Raw genomic sequence first — 12,972 nt, 5'->3', positions numbered from 1 at the left:
TCACTGAACATCAGCTCACTATCACTGTACTCAATTGACATTATGCTTCATACTACATTTATCATTAAAACATTTCAGTGTGAAATCTACAATGCTGAAATGGCAATAAAAGTTCAAAAATTAAATTGAGGAATACAGCTTCCAATTATTATTTGTCAACTATAGTCACAGGTGAGGTGCCGGAAGACTTGAGGTTGGCAAACATGGTGACACTGTTTAAGAAGGGCGGTAAAGACAAGCCAGGGAACTATTGACCGGTGAGCCTGACCTCGGTGGTGGGCAAGTTGTTGGAGGGAATCCTGAAGGTCAGGATGTACATGTATTTGGAAAGGCAAGGACTGATTCGGGATACTGGATCAATGGTGCTGGAAGAGCACAGCAGTCAATATGGCTTTGTGCGTGGGAAATCATGTCTCACAAACTTGATTGAGTTTTTTTGAAGAAGTAACAAAGAAGATTGATGGGGGAAGAGCAGTAGATGTGATCTGTATGGACTTCAGTAAGGCGTTTGACAAGGTTCCCCATGGGAGACTGATTAGCAAGGTTAGATCTCATGGAATACAGGGAGACCTAGCCATTTGGATACAGAACTGGCACAAAGGTAGAAGACAGAGGGTGATGGTGGAGGGTTGTTTTTCAGACTGGAGGCCCGTGACCAGTGGAGTGCCACAAGGATCGGTGCTGTGTCCTCTACTTTTTGTCATTTACATAAATGATTTGGATGCGAGCATAAGAGGTACAGTTAGTAAACACCAAAATTGGAGGTGTAGTGGACAGGGAAGAGGGTTACCTCAGATTACAACAGGATCTGGACCAGATGGGCCAATGGGTTAAGAAGTGGCAGATGGAGTTTAATTCAGATAAATGTGAGGTGCTGCATTTTGGGAAAGCAAATCTTAGCAGGACTTATACACTTAATGGTAAGGTCCTAGGGAGTGTTGCTGAACAAAGAGACCTTGGAGTGCAGGTTGATAGCTCCTTGAAAGTGGAGTCGCAGGTAGATAGGATAGTGAAGAAGGCATTTGGTATGCTTTCCTTTATTGGTCAGAGTATTGAGTATAGGAGTTGGGAGGTCATGTTGCGGCAGTACAGGACATTGGTTAGGCCACTGTTGGAATATCTAGTCTCCTTCCTATCAGAAAGATGTTGTGAAATGTGAAAGGGTTCAGTAAAGATTTACATGAATGTTGCCAGGGTTGGAGGATCTGAGCTACAGGGAGAGGCTGAACAGGCTGTGGCTGTTTTCCCTTGAGCGTCGGAGGCTGAGGGGTGAACTTATAGAAGTTTACAAAAATATGCGGGGCGTGGATAGGATAAATAGACGAAGTCTTTTCCCTGGCGTCAGGAAGTCCAGAACTAGAGGGTTTGGATTTAGGGTGAGAGGGGAAAGATATAAAAGAGACCTAAGGGGCAACTTTTTCACGCAGAGGGTGGTACGTGCATGGAATGAGCTGCCAGACGATGTGGTGGAGGCTGGTACATTTAAGAGGCATTTGAATGGGTATATGAATAGTAAGGGTTTGGAGGGACATGGGCCGGGTGCTGGCAGTGGGACTAGATTCGGTTGGGATATCTGGTCGGCATGGACCGGTTGGACCGAAGGGTCTGTTTCCATGCTGAACATCTCTATGACTCTATAACTAATGTAATCACACTTGTCCAATCTTTGGGATTATGACTGATGATATTACATTTTCACCACTTGGCTTGGAACATACAGGGTTAATTATATCATTACTGTAACTGTCCCACACTGCCTGTTACATTATTTATCTGTAATTTATTCAATTGTTTCAGTTGAAAGTAAACCTTTGTAGATCACTGACTTTCTGAATTATAATGTGGAATATTGCTTACTGTTGAATCCAATCTCATTGCAGGAATCATTCTGAGGGAACTGGTTTCTCGCAGTATCTGTTACTAGAGAAATTGTAGGAAATATTTAACAATAGTAGCGGGCAAGGAAGCGGGGCTGTTGTCGTCCATGTGTGTAAAAGTGTGTATGTCCTGGCAATAGAGATCTTGTTGCAGCTGTGTGATGTTATAAGAGCTACTGGTGCATGCACTAGTGATGGCAGCCATCTTTGTTGGTTGAAAAATTAAAATGCCTGGTGTTTATTGAAGCAATGATATCACAAAGAGGCAGGCTTATGAGAAAGTAATGTCTGCCATATTTATCAGCTACATTCACCAGAGGTTGTAAAAGGGATTATGAATGATTTATGTTTGAAGTGAATTTCATTGAATAATTTTGTACAAGGGAGGAGTCAGAAACATTGTGATTTGAGTATAAGAGTAATTTGTATCAGAGGTTGGTTAGACCAGACCTGCAGTTCTGTGTGCTGTTTTTGCCTCTTTATCCCCGTGGGTGGCACGGTGGCGCAGTGGTTAGCACTACTGCCTCACAGCTCTAGAGACCCGGACTCAATTCCCGCCTCAGACAACTGTCTGTGTGGAGTTTGCACATTCTCCCTGTGTCTGCGTGGGTTTCTCCGGGTGCTCCGGTTTCCTCCCACAGTCCAAAAATGTGCAGATTAAATGAATTGGCCATGCTAAATTGTCCGTAGTGTTAGGTGAAGGGGTAAATCTAGGGGAATGGGTATGGGTGGGTTGCTGTTCGGAGGGTCGGTGTGGACTTGTTGGGCCGAAGGGCCTGTTTCCACACTGTAAGTAATCTAATCTAAACAGTTCAGAAAAGATATCATTGTCAAAGAGGGTGTGCAATGATGTTCATCAGACTTGTTTGCATCATAAGGGAAAGTCCAATGAAGAGTAGTTGGACAAACTGGGTTTGTATTCTCTAGCATTTCAAAGAATGAGAGGTGATCTCATTGAAAGTTACAAAATGTTTCCAAAATAGATGTTTTCCAAAACAGATAGATGCTTTCACTGTTCAGGAAGTCTAGAACCAGGGGGTACAATTTCAAAATAAGTAGAATGATCATTCGTCTTGATGAGAATTTTTTTTAAAGCATTGGGAACCTTTGGAAGTCCCAACCAGGGAGGGGTATGGAGACTTAGTCTTTGAATATGTCAAAAGATTGGTTGATTTCTGGTTACCAGTGGCATACAAGGATATGGGAATTGACTGATTGAAATTCATTGAAGTGTTCGATCAGCCAGGATCACGTTGAATGATGGAGCATTTTTGATTTGTTGAATGGTCTACTCCTTACCTATATTCCTTTAGAGCTATTGGTTTAGCTCAAAGCTTACTCAAAGGTTATGGACTTTTCTTTAGATTTTCATTGATAATTACGCATTGATACGGAATGTTGATGCTATAGATGTGCCAATCCATTGTGTGGGATATATTTAAATTGTCCTCTGAGTAAACAATTTTTGTTGTTTCTAAACTATCTATTAAACATGTAGTTTCATACTGGAGATGATTTAGCAGAAGAAATGTCTTTTCCACTCTTGGTCAGTGTACTATAATTCAGAAGAAAACCCAGTTGAGTAAGGAGTGGTTTTAATAGAAATACTCATGCATCTATTATAGTAATGGACAGTGCAAAAGCAACACAAGTGTCTGAAGCTTTTCAAAGTAGAACTTGGAGTCATAGAGACGTACAGCATAGAAAGAGTTCCTTCCATCCATTTCATCCATGCTGACCAGATATTCCAAATTAATCTAGTCCCAGCACTTGAATGGGTGGCGCGGTGGCGCAGTGGTTAGCACTGCTGCCTCACAGCGCCAGAGACCCGGGTTCAATTCCCGATTCAGGCGACTGACTGTGTGGAGTTTGCACGTTCTCCCCGTGTCTGCGTGGGTTTCCTCCGAGTGCTCCGGTTTCCTCCCACAGTCCAAAGATGTGCAGGTCAGGTGAATTGGCCATGCTAAATTGCCCGTAGTGTTAGGTAAAGGGATAAATGTAGGGGAATGGGTGGGTTGCGCTTCGGCGGGTCGGTGTGGACTTGTTGGGCCGAAGGGCCTGTTTCCACACTGTAAGTAATCTAATCACTTGGCCCATATCCCTCTAAGGTAAAAACAATGATTGCAGATGCTGGAAACCAGAGTCTAGATTAGAGTGGTGCTGGAAAAGCACAGGAATTCAGGCAGCATCCGAGGAGCAGTAAAATCGACATTTCGGGCAAAAGCCCTTCATCAGGAATACAGCCCCGCATATCCCTCTAAGCCGTTCCTATTCATATATCCATTCAGGTACCTTTTAAATGTTGTAATTGTCGCAGTCTCCACTACTTACTCTGGCAGCTCATTCCATACACCCACCACGCTCTGCATGAAAAAGTTGCCTCTTAGGTCCCTTTTATATCTTTTCCCTCTCACCTTAAAACAATGTCCTCTAGTTTTGGATGCCCCCAACTATGAGGAAAAGACATTGCCTATTTATATTATCCATATCCCTCAATATTTTATAAACGTCTATGGGTTCACTGCTCAGCCTCCGACACTCAGGGAAACTAGCCCCAGCTATTCAACCTCTTCCTAGAGCTCAAACCCTTCAACACTGGCAGCATCTTTGTAAATCTTTTCTGAGCTCTTTCAAGTTTCACAACATCCTTGATGTAGCAGGGAGACCAGAATTGCATGCAATATTCCAAAAATGACCTAAGCAATGTCCTGTACAGCCACAACATGATCTCCCAACTCCTGTATTCAATGCATTGACCAATAAAGAATAGCATACCAAATGCCTTCTTCACGATCCTATTTACCTGCAACTCCACTTTCAAGGAGCTATTAACCTGTACTCCAAGATGTGTTTGTTCACCAACACTCCACAGCACCTTATCATTAAGTGTATAAGTCCTGCTCTGATTTACCTTTCCAAAATGGGGCATCACATATTTATCTAGATTAAACTCCATCTACTAATCCTTGGCCCATTGGTCCATCTGATCAATATCCTGTTGCATTCTGAGGTAACCCTCTTCACCATCCACTATACCTCAAATCTTGGTTTCATCTGCAAACTTATTAACTGTACCTCTTATGTTACATCCAAATCATTTCTATAAATGATGAAAAGCAGTGGATCCAACACTGAAGCACACTGCTGGCCACAGGCCTCCAATCTAAAAAGCAACCTTCCACCACCGCCATCTGCCTTCTATGTTCGAGCTAGTTCTGTATCCATAAGACTAATTCTCGTTGTAATTCCATGTGCTCTAACCTTGCTAATCAGTCTATCATGAGGAACCTTGTCGAACACCTTACTGAAGTCCTTATTGATCATGTCTACCATTTTGCCCTCATCAATCCTCTTTGTTACTTCTTCAAAAGACTCCGTCAAGATAGTGAGACATGATGTCCTACATACAAAGCCTTGTCGACAATCCCTAATGAGTCCTTATCTTTCCAAATAGATATAAATTTTGTATCTCAGGATTCCTCCAACAACTTACCCATCGAATTCTGAACAGAAGGAACTGAAATCTCAAAGTAACTGTATTAACACCGAGCATCAAATTATATGGTGGAATGGTGTGCCTTTCCAATTGCATGGAAGACTGAAAATGTTAGAAGGTTAAATAAAAATTGGGAATAAGGAAGCCGTACATCATGCTCAAATAAGTTAAATAAGACTTGATTTAAATGCGACTGGTAAAACTGAGGGATTACTAATTGTTTAAAGCCTAGAACAAAGAAGGATATCAAAACATTTTGCTTGAACAGAAGCAGAATTTAGTGAATATTCTTGAAGTGACAAAGGAAGATTTTGATCAACAAATTGCTGGTGCAACTGAAAATGCCATTTTGAACTTGCTATCTCACAAGAAAAATATAAAGTTTTTATGTTTGGAAAATTTGACTTAAAAAAATAGAGATATATCGAGAAATGTGTATTAAGAAAGAGGTTGTTTATCGGCTGAATTAACTGGAACATTTTTTGGGGGTTTTTCACACTGGAGAAGCTGCAAAGGTGAAAGAAGATAAATTTCAAAAGGTGAAATCTGAAAAGACTCTTGTTAACAACTGTGGATAAAAATCAGAGACCATGCTTGCAATTTCCAATGTGAATGATAATGAAATACCTGTTTTGCAGAGCCAATTGAATTAATCTGAATGTAATATGAAAAAAAACAAGAATTAAAATGTCAAGTAGACTGGAGTTCCTTGACATAAATGGATTGATTTGTTAACAATGGACAATTTTACACATGTTACGAGTGGTAAGAGATTGATTATGTGGTTTAAAATAAGACTTTTTGCTGATATAAAAAAAACTGGGTAGAATTGGTGACCTATTTTCATTTGTATCTGAGAGGGAAGGTGTCATAATCAATTAGTTTCATGGCTCATATTAATATTTTAGAGATTTTCTTTAGGGTTGGGAAAATCTAATTTGTATGTGTAAGGTAATTCAAATGTTGGCTTCACCTGCCTGTTAAACGTAATTGCAATAATGAGGAGAGGTCAGACAGAGCAAAACGAGCTGTTATAGAGGGTCAAAGGTTGAGAAGGAGGAAGTGCACAAGGAAATAGAGTAAAGGAAGCCAGAACACCAAATTACCATAATACAACTTGTGCCCAGGTTATACATGAGCAATACCAATACCCTTAATTATATCATTTCATTAACTTACTGTCTAATACTCCCAGCATTTTCTCTGTTCCTTACTTTGAAGATAAAAATGTAAACTACCAGGAAATTTTTATGCACAGGTTCAAACAAGACTTCTTCTCTATGCAGGACCTCCAACCAACATTATACACAAGGTACATTGACGACATTTTCTTTCTCAGGACCCATGGCGAGGAGTCACTGATAAAACTACACAGTGACATCAACAAGTTTCATCCCACCATCAAACTCACCAGACTACTCTCGACTATCTGTCTTATTCTTGGACACATGCGTCTCCATCAAGGATGGACACCTCAGCACCACACTCTACCGCAAACCCACAGACAACCTCACAATGCTACACTTCTCCAGCTTCCACCCAAAACATATTAAAACAGTCATCCCCTATGGACAAGCCCTACGCATACACCGGATCTGCTCAGATGAGGAGGAACGTGACGGACACCTGGAAGTACTCAAGAATGTCCTCACAAGAACGGGGTATGAAGCTCAACTCATCGACTGCCAGTTCCGACGTGCCACAGCAAGGAACCATAATGTCCTCCTCAGGAGACAGATACGTGCTGCAACTGACAGGGTACCCTTCGTTGTTCAGTACTTCCTAGGAGCTGAAAAATTATGCCATGTTCTTCGTGACCTGCAACATATTATCAATGAAGATGAGCACCTCACCAAGACCTTCCCCACACCTCTACTACTTGCCTTTAAACAACCGCCAAACCTCAAACAGATTGTTGTTCGTAGCAAACTGCCTGGCTCTCAGGACAACTCCATACAACCTTGTCACGGTACACGCTGCAAGACGTGTCAGAGTGTAGACGTGGATGCCAACATTATGAGTGAGGATACCTCCCACCTTGTACATGGCAGGTACTCATGTGACTCAGCCAACGTTGTCTATCTTATACGTTGCAGGCAAGGATGCCCGGAGGCATGGAACATTGGGGAAACCGAGTAAAGGCTACGACAACAGATGAATGGGCACCACACAACAATCAACAGACAGGAGGGTTCCCTCCCAGTTGGGGAACACTTCAGTGGTCCAGGACTTTCAGCTTCGAACCTTTGGGCGAACATCCTCCAAGGTGGACAGGCAGCAGAGAAAAGTGGCAGAGCAGAGGCTGATAGCTAAGTTCGGTATCCATAGGGAGGGCCTCAACCGGGATTCATGTCACATTACAGGTGACCACCATTACACTATACACACACACAGATACTCCTACACACACACACTCTCACACACACACACAGGCACTCCTATACACACATACCACGGACACACATACACACAGACGCGCACACAGACAGCCACACACACCCTTACAGACACACATACTCCCACACTCACACATGCACCCCCTCACAGATTGAAGACACTCTGCACTCACTACATACACGCACATAAACTTTCTCACACTCACAACCCCCAACCCAGACAGACACACACAGACAAAGACCCACATGCATATATATATTTTGTGGGGTGAATTTGTACTTGCAGGGTTACATTGTACTTTGCTCAAAAACTGCATGCATTCATGTTGAACTCTGAGCTCAAAAACTGCATTAATTTATGTAAATCTCCATTATCTCACTTTTTAGATTAAAATCAATCTAAACATCAGGTCATAGACAGAGAACACAGGGGGCCAACACCTTCAACATATTGTCTAGCTATCACCATTGTTAACAGCTAACCCGAGAATGCAACTTTTTAAAAAAAAGGTTTTGTGATTTACACATGAAAGAAGTGAACCTATCACTGTATTATAACAGATGAAAGGCTTAACAGACAATCAATTTTTCAATGTATAATTTCAGTTACCTCACACTGTAAATTTTTGCTATAAATTCTGTGTGTTAGGGTTTAGCCCTCCACTATCACCTGATGAAGAAGCGCCGCTCCGAAAGCTAGTGTGCTTCCAATTAAACCTGTTGGACTATAACCTGGTGTTGTGTGATTTTTAACTTTGTACACCCCAGTCCAACACCGGCATCTCCAAATCATGACCAGGAAACATAGTTCTGTAAATTTATTATTAAATGGAAGAAATAAAATGAAACTAATCTTTTGATTCAGTATTTGTTTTCTGTATGCCTTTAGTTTTTTTAATGCTCTTATCAGCTGCTTCCCCTGTTAATAAGGCTCAGTAATGGAAAACGTCTGTCACTTAATAGAGGAGGATACAGAAAGGCACAGAGGATAGTCTTGGGCAGCTCTGGGCCTACACGTTCTGATTTCAGAGTGCAGCATCTAAGTCTGGGTTTCAGCATTGAGTCCATATAGCTGAATTTCTAATTCAGCATTCAGACCTTTGAGGAAGGCTACTTGGTTACAATGGAAGCTTTCACATCATTCATCAATCATGTCGAATTTCACAAGTCTTTTGAATAAGGTGATCAAACCTTTCATAGTGGAAAGGATAGAATGCAAGCTCTGTGAAAACTCCTGAGTCAAGTTGAAGTTGAACTTTTCTGTACTACTTGGTATTATACACTTGTTTTCTTGTAGCATTATTGGTTTCCCAAGTTTTTGGGTGTACAATCATCAGTCTCCAACTGCAGCATGGCCCAAGTTTTCATCTGATTAATTTCCAGTTGTATTAGAGCTAATTTGAGCTATAATTGTAGACATTCAATACTCCACACTAAAGTCAAAAAAGTTATCCTTTTGTATTCTTCTCTTATAACCTTGGTATATGCTTGGCTGTGATTTTCCTTGTAGCTGATCTATGGATGTGAATGTGGCAAGCAGGATCTTTGCAATGAGTGCATTGCTGCCCTTGATGAAATTGTAGTAGTCAAGGTAATTTAGTGTTTATTTTGCAGACTCCCAATCTGATGCTCTAACAATTGAAATAACTTTATGTAGTCATCTTTTCTCAGGCCAACAAGTAAAACCATCTGGCTTTTCCAGCAACTAATGCAAAGTGCAGAAACTGGGAAATTATGGAACATTCTACACTTATTATCCTCCTTGATGGCCATTTAACTTTTAAAATTTTCCATTGGCTCCACTTGTCTTGTGTATACATGCATCCTTGCTGTACTCCATCATTTTTTCAATGTCACTCTCTCAGACCTGGACCAATAGTCCAGAGAACCTGAGTTTACACCCCACTGTGACAGTTTGAGAATTTTAATTCACTTTAATACAACTGGAAATAAAAAACCTGAATCAACAAAAAAATTATGAAGCTGTCGGACTGTTGCAATAATACACAAATATCTGGCCCATTTGTGACTCCAGTCCAACACAACCCTTTAACTGTGCTATCAGATCACTTATTTGGATCAAGCCATGGACCAGTTCCTCAAGAAAGTCCACCCCAACTTCACAGAGAAACAAGCAATAGATAATATTCCCAGGTTTGCCATCGAAATTAGATCTCAAGAGTGAACATAATTATTTTAATATAAGATTGAGTATACCCATCTATATTCAGTCAGCTATTTCTAGCAGAAGGGATACTGAAAAATTGGTACAGTAATAGAAGGCAAGGACCTGATAAGGTAAAGGTTCATTCACCTTTTCACCCATGTTTATTGAATTTGAATGGGAATTTGTGCAAAAGCATGGAGGGAAATCTTCTCTGTTCAGTTTTGCTTGTTGTGTGTTGAGAACACAGACTGGAGAACTGAATGTGGAGGAGCACATACATGGAACTAAACATGATTAGTGCTGGCTGTATCTGCAAGCAGCAAAGCACAGGGTCCAGTGAACTGATGGCAGTACTGTGCATCACTGGTTTGTTCTTGTGGGATGAAGTGTTATTGTCAATGTCCGTCAGACCCAGAGCCTTTAATATTACTCTGTCTAGTCGGATCTGCAAGATTAATGTGGTGTACCACCCAACCCCCAACAGCCCTGTCACTTGTCAAGTGGACAATGGACACTGTGAACTTGCAATCCACGCAATTACACGCCTTGTTCTCATGAAAAAAAATCGGCGAACTGCCAGTGTATTGATAAGCTGCACATCATTCAGAGGAAGAGGAAATCTAGTGCCTTCTGCATTCAATCTAAATCGGAGGGCTATAGGTGATGGAAATATGGGAGGATAAGAAATTGTTGATGGTAAACACTTGTACAGAGACACAGGAAGATTGTATCTTTGGCTGTACAGAATTTGTTCAGCAATACTTTTCAGTGGCAGTTCAGATCTAGCCTCCAGCTTTCCATTTGAAGATAGTTGGTTTGACTGCTTTTTTCCAGCAGGCGGTGTTCGTTTACAGTTCAAAGATACACTGTTAGTCCCTGGAGCCCAATTTATATGCATCACTGATGCCCCTGTCTGTTTTTGCTGGGAACCCAGAATGCCTATTCCCAGGCTTCCACTACCTCACCTCCACCCAATCTATCAAGATACAGTGTAGGCTAGATGTTGGCAGAAACAATATATTCAGTAACCAAAGCAAGAAGTGCTGGAAAAGCTGAACAGGTCTGGCAGCATCTGTGGAGAGAAATCAGAATTAACATTTCGAGTCAAGTGACCCTTCCTCAGAATAGTTCTGCAGAAGGATCACTAAACTCTAAGTTCTTGCTACAGATGCTGAGCTTTTCCGGCAATTTCTGTTTTTGCTTCTGATTTACAGCTTATACAGTTCTTTTGGTTTTATTCATTAAAATCAGTAATTCACTTTGATATTGGTCTATTGGAAAAATGTATAAGTAAAGAGACTAAGACTAGTCCAAGTAATAGCTACCTGAAAAAAAAAATGTGAGTTGGATTTTTCTTACAACATTCAAGTGAGAAAAGGTTTTTTGGAACACATCGATAGATTCAGACAATCAATTCAACTTAAACATTAATGAAATGTCTGGTTTTCTTGATGCAACTTTGAGCTGTTTAGTATTCCGAGGTATATATAAATGTAGGCTGTTGTTGTGATTGACATTTTTCTTTAAAATGATCTGTTTGCCTGACAGCTCCGGAAGGAACATGGTTTTCATTTTCTTTGTTTTCAGGATTTCTCTCCAAGAGTTATGTTGCAACTGAAATAAATTGCACATGATCAGCTCGTCAAATGGTATCAAGAGCCTAGTCCAAACCTGTGATAAATTATCATCAAGGAGTGAATAAAGGAAACATGTTTGAATAGGTCAATCATTTGTAATTTATTCTTATGTCATAATTAAATAAACTTCTATTTTAGGAGCAGGAGCAGACCATTTGGCCCTGCAGACCGGTTCTGCCATTCAATAGGATCATGCTGATCTGATTATGGCATCAACTCCACATTCTTGTCCACACCTAATAACATTATACTCCTTTGTCAGTCTAGAATCTATCTACATCTGTCTTTAGAATGTTAAAAAAAACTCTGCCTCAACTGCTCTCGAGGGAAGAGAGTTCCAAAAACTTATAAACTTCTGAGAGATAAAAGTTCTTTTTGTCTCTGTATTAAATGAAAGATGTCCTATTTTTAACCCATGCTGCCTGTTTCTAGTCTCTCCCACAAGCAGAAACATTCTTTCAGCATCCAAAGAAACATGGAAAATATGACTAGATGTTTTTCATTCAGCATTTTGAGCTAGCTCTGAAATTCACCATGATCATGGCTGATCATGCAACACTGTAGCCTGTTTCCACTTTCCCCCTATAACATTTGATCCATTTAGTCCTAAGAACTGTATCTAACTCCCTGAAAACATTCAATACTTTGGCCTCCACCATTTTCTATGGCAGAGAATTTCACAGGCTGACCACTTTCTGGGTGAAGGAATTTCTCCTCCCACCACAACAAGTCCTCAAAAGAACTTATATGCTTCAATAAGATCATGGACACCATAAGAATATGTGCTAAAAGGTGAAGAACACAATAGCTCAGAATAAGAAAGTGCTACATTTTGAATGAAATGCAAGAGTTCTAGGTTTGCCATTTGCTTCTCACTGAGAGTTTAATGTGTTAAACGTGTGATAGGCTCTTTGTCTCTGAGTCAAGAATGTGGTGCTGGAAAAGCACAGCAGGTCAGGCAGCATCCAAAGAGCAGGAGAATCGATGTTTCTGGCATAAGTCCTTCATCAGGAATGAGGGGCTTATGCCTAAAATGTCGATTCTCCTGGTCCTTGGGTGCTGCCTGACCTACTGTGCTTTTCCAGCACCACCCTCTCGACTCTGATCTCCAGCAGTCCTCATTTTCTCCTCTGTCATTGACTATTATGGGAACTCTGAATTTAGATAATGTGTTTGAAAATTGCTTTTTAAATGAAGTCTGTGTGTTTTTTTTTGGTTTAGGAGAGGGAAGAGTGGAATTTAGGTTACAGCTTGTTTTATCAATGCTATCTACTTTTAGACACTAGGTCATTAATATATAATGACATTCATGCTACAATTTAATAATTGTGATATAATTACTGTTTGTTTCAGCTCATCATGAAGTAATTTGCAATTAATTAATCTCCAGCCAGTACCT

The sequence above is a fragment of the Chiloscyllium plagiosum genome, unplaced genomic scaffold, assembly GCF_037043375.1.
Source record: "Chiloscyllium plagiosum isolate Xiang-an unplaced genomic scaffold, Cpla_swu_hap1 HiC_scaffold_4, whole genome shotgun sequence".
Classification (NCBI taxonomy): Eukaryota; Metazoa; Chordata; class Chondrichthyes; order Orectolobiformes; family Hemiscylliidae; genus Chiloscyllium; species Chiloscyllium plagiosum.
Note: the sequence above shows the minus strand (reverse complement) of the source record.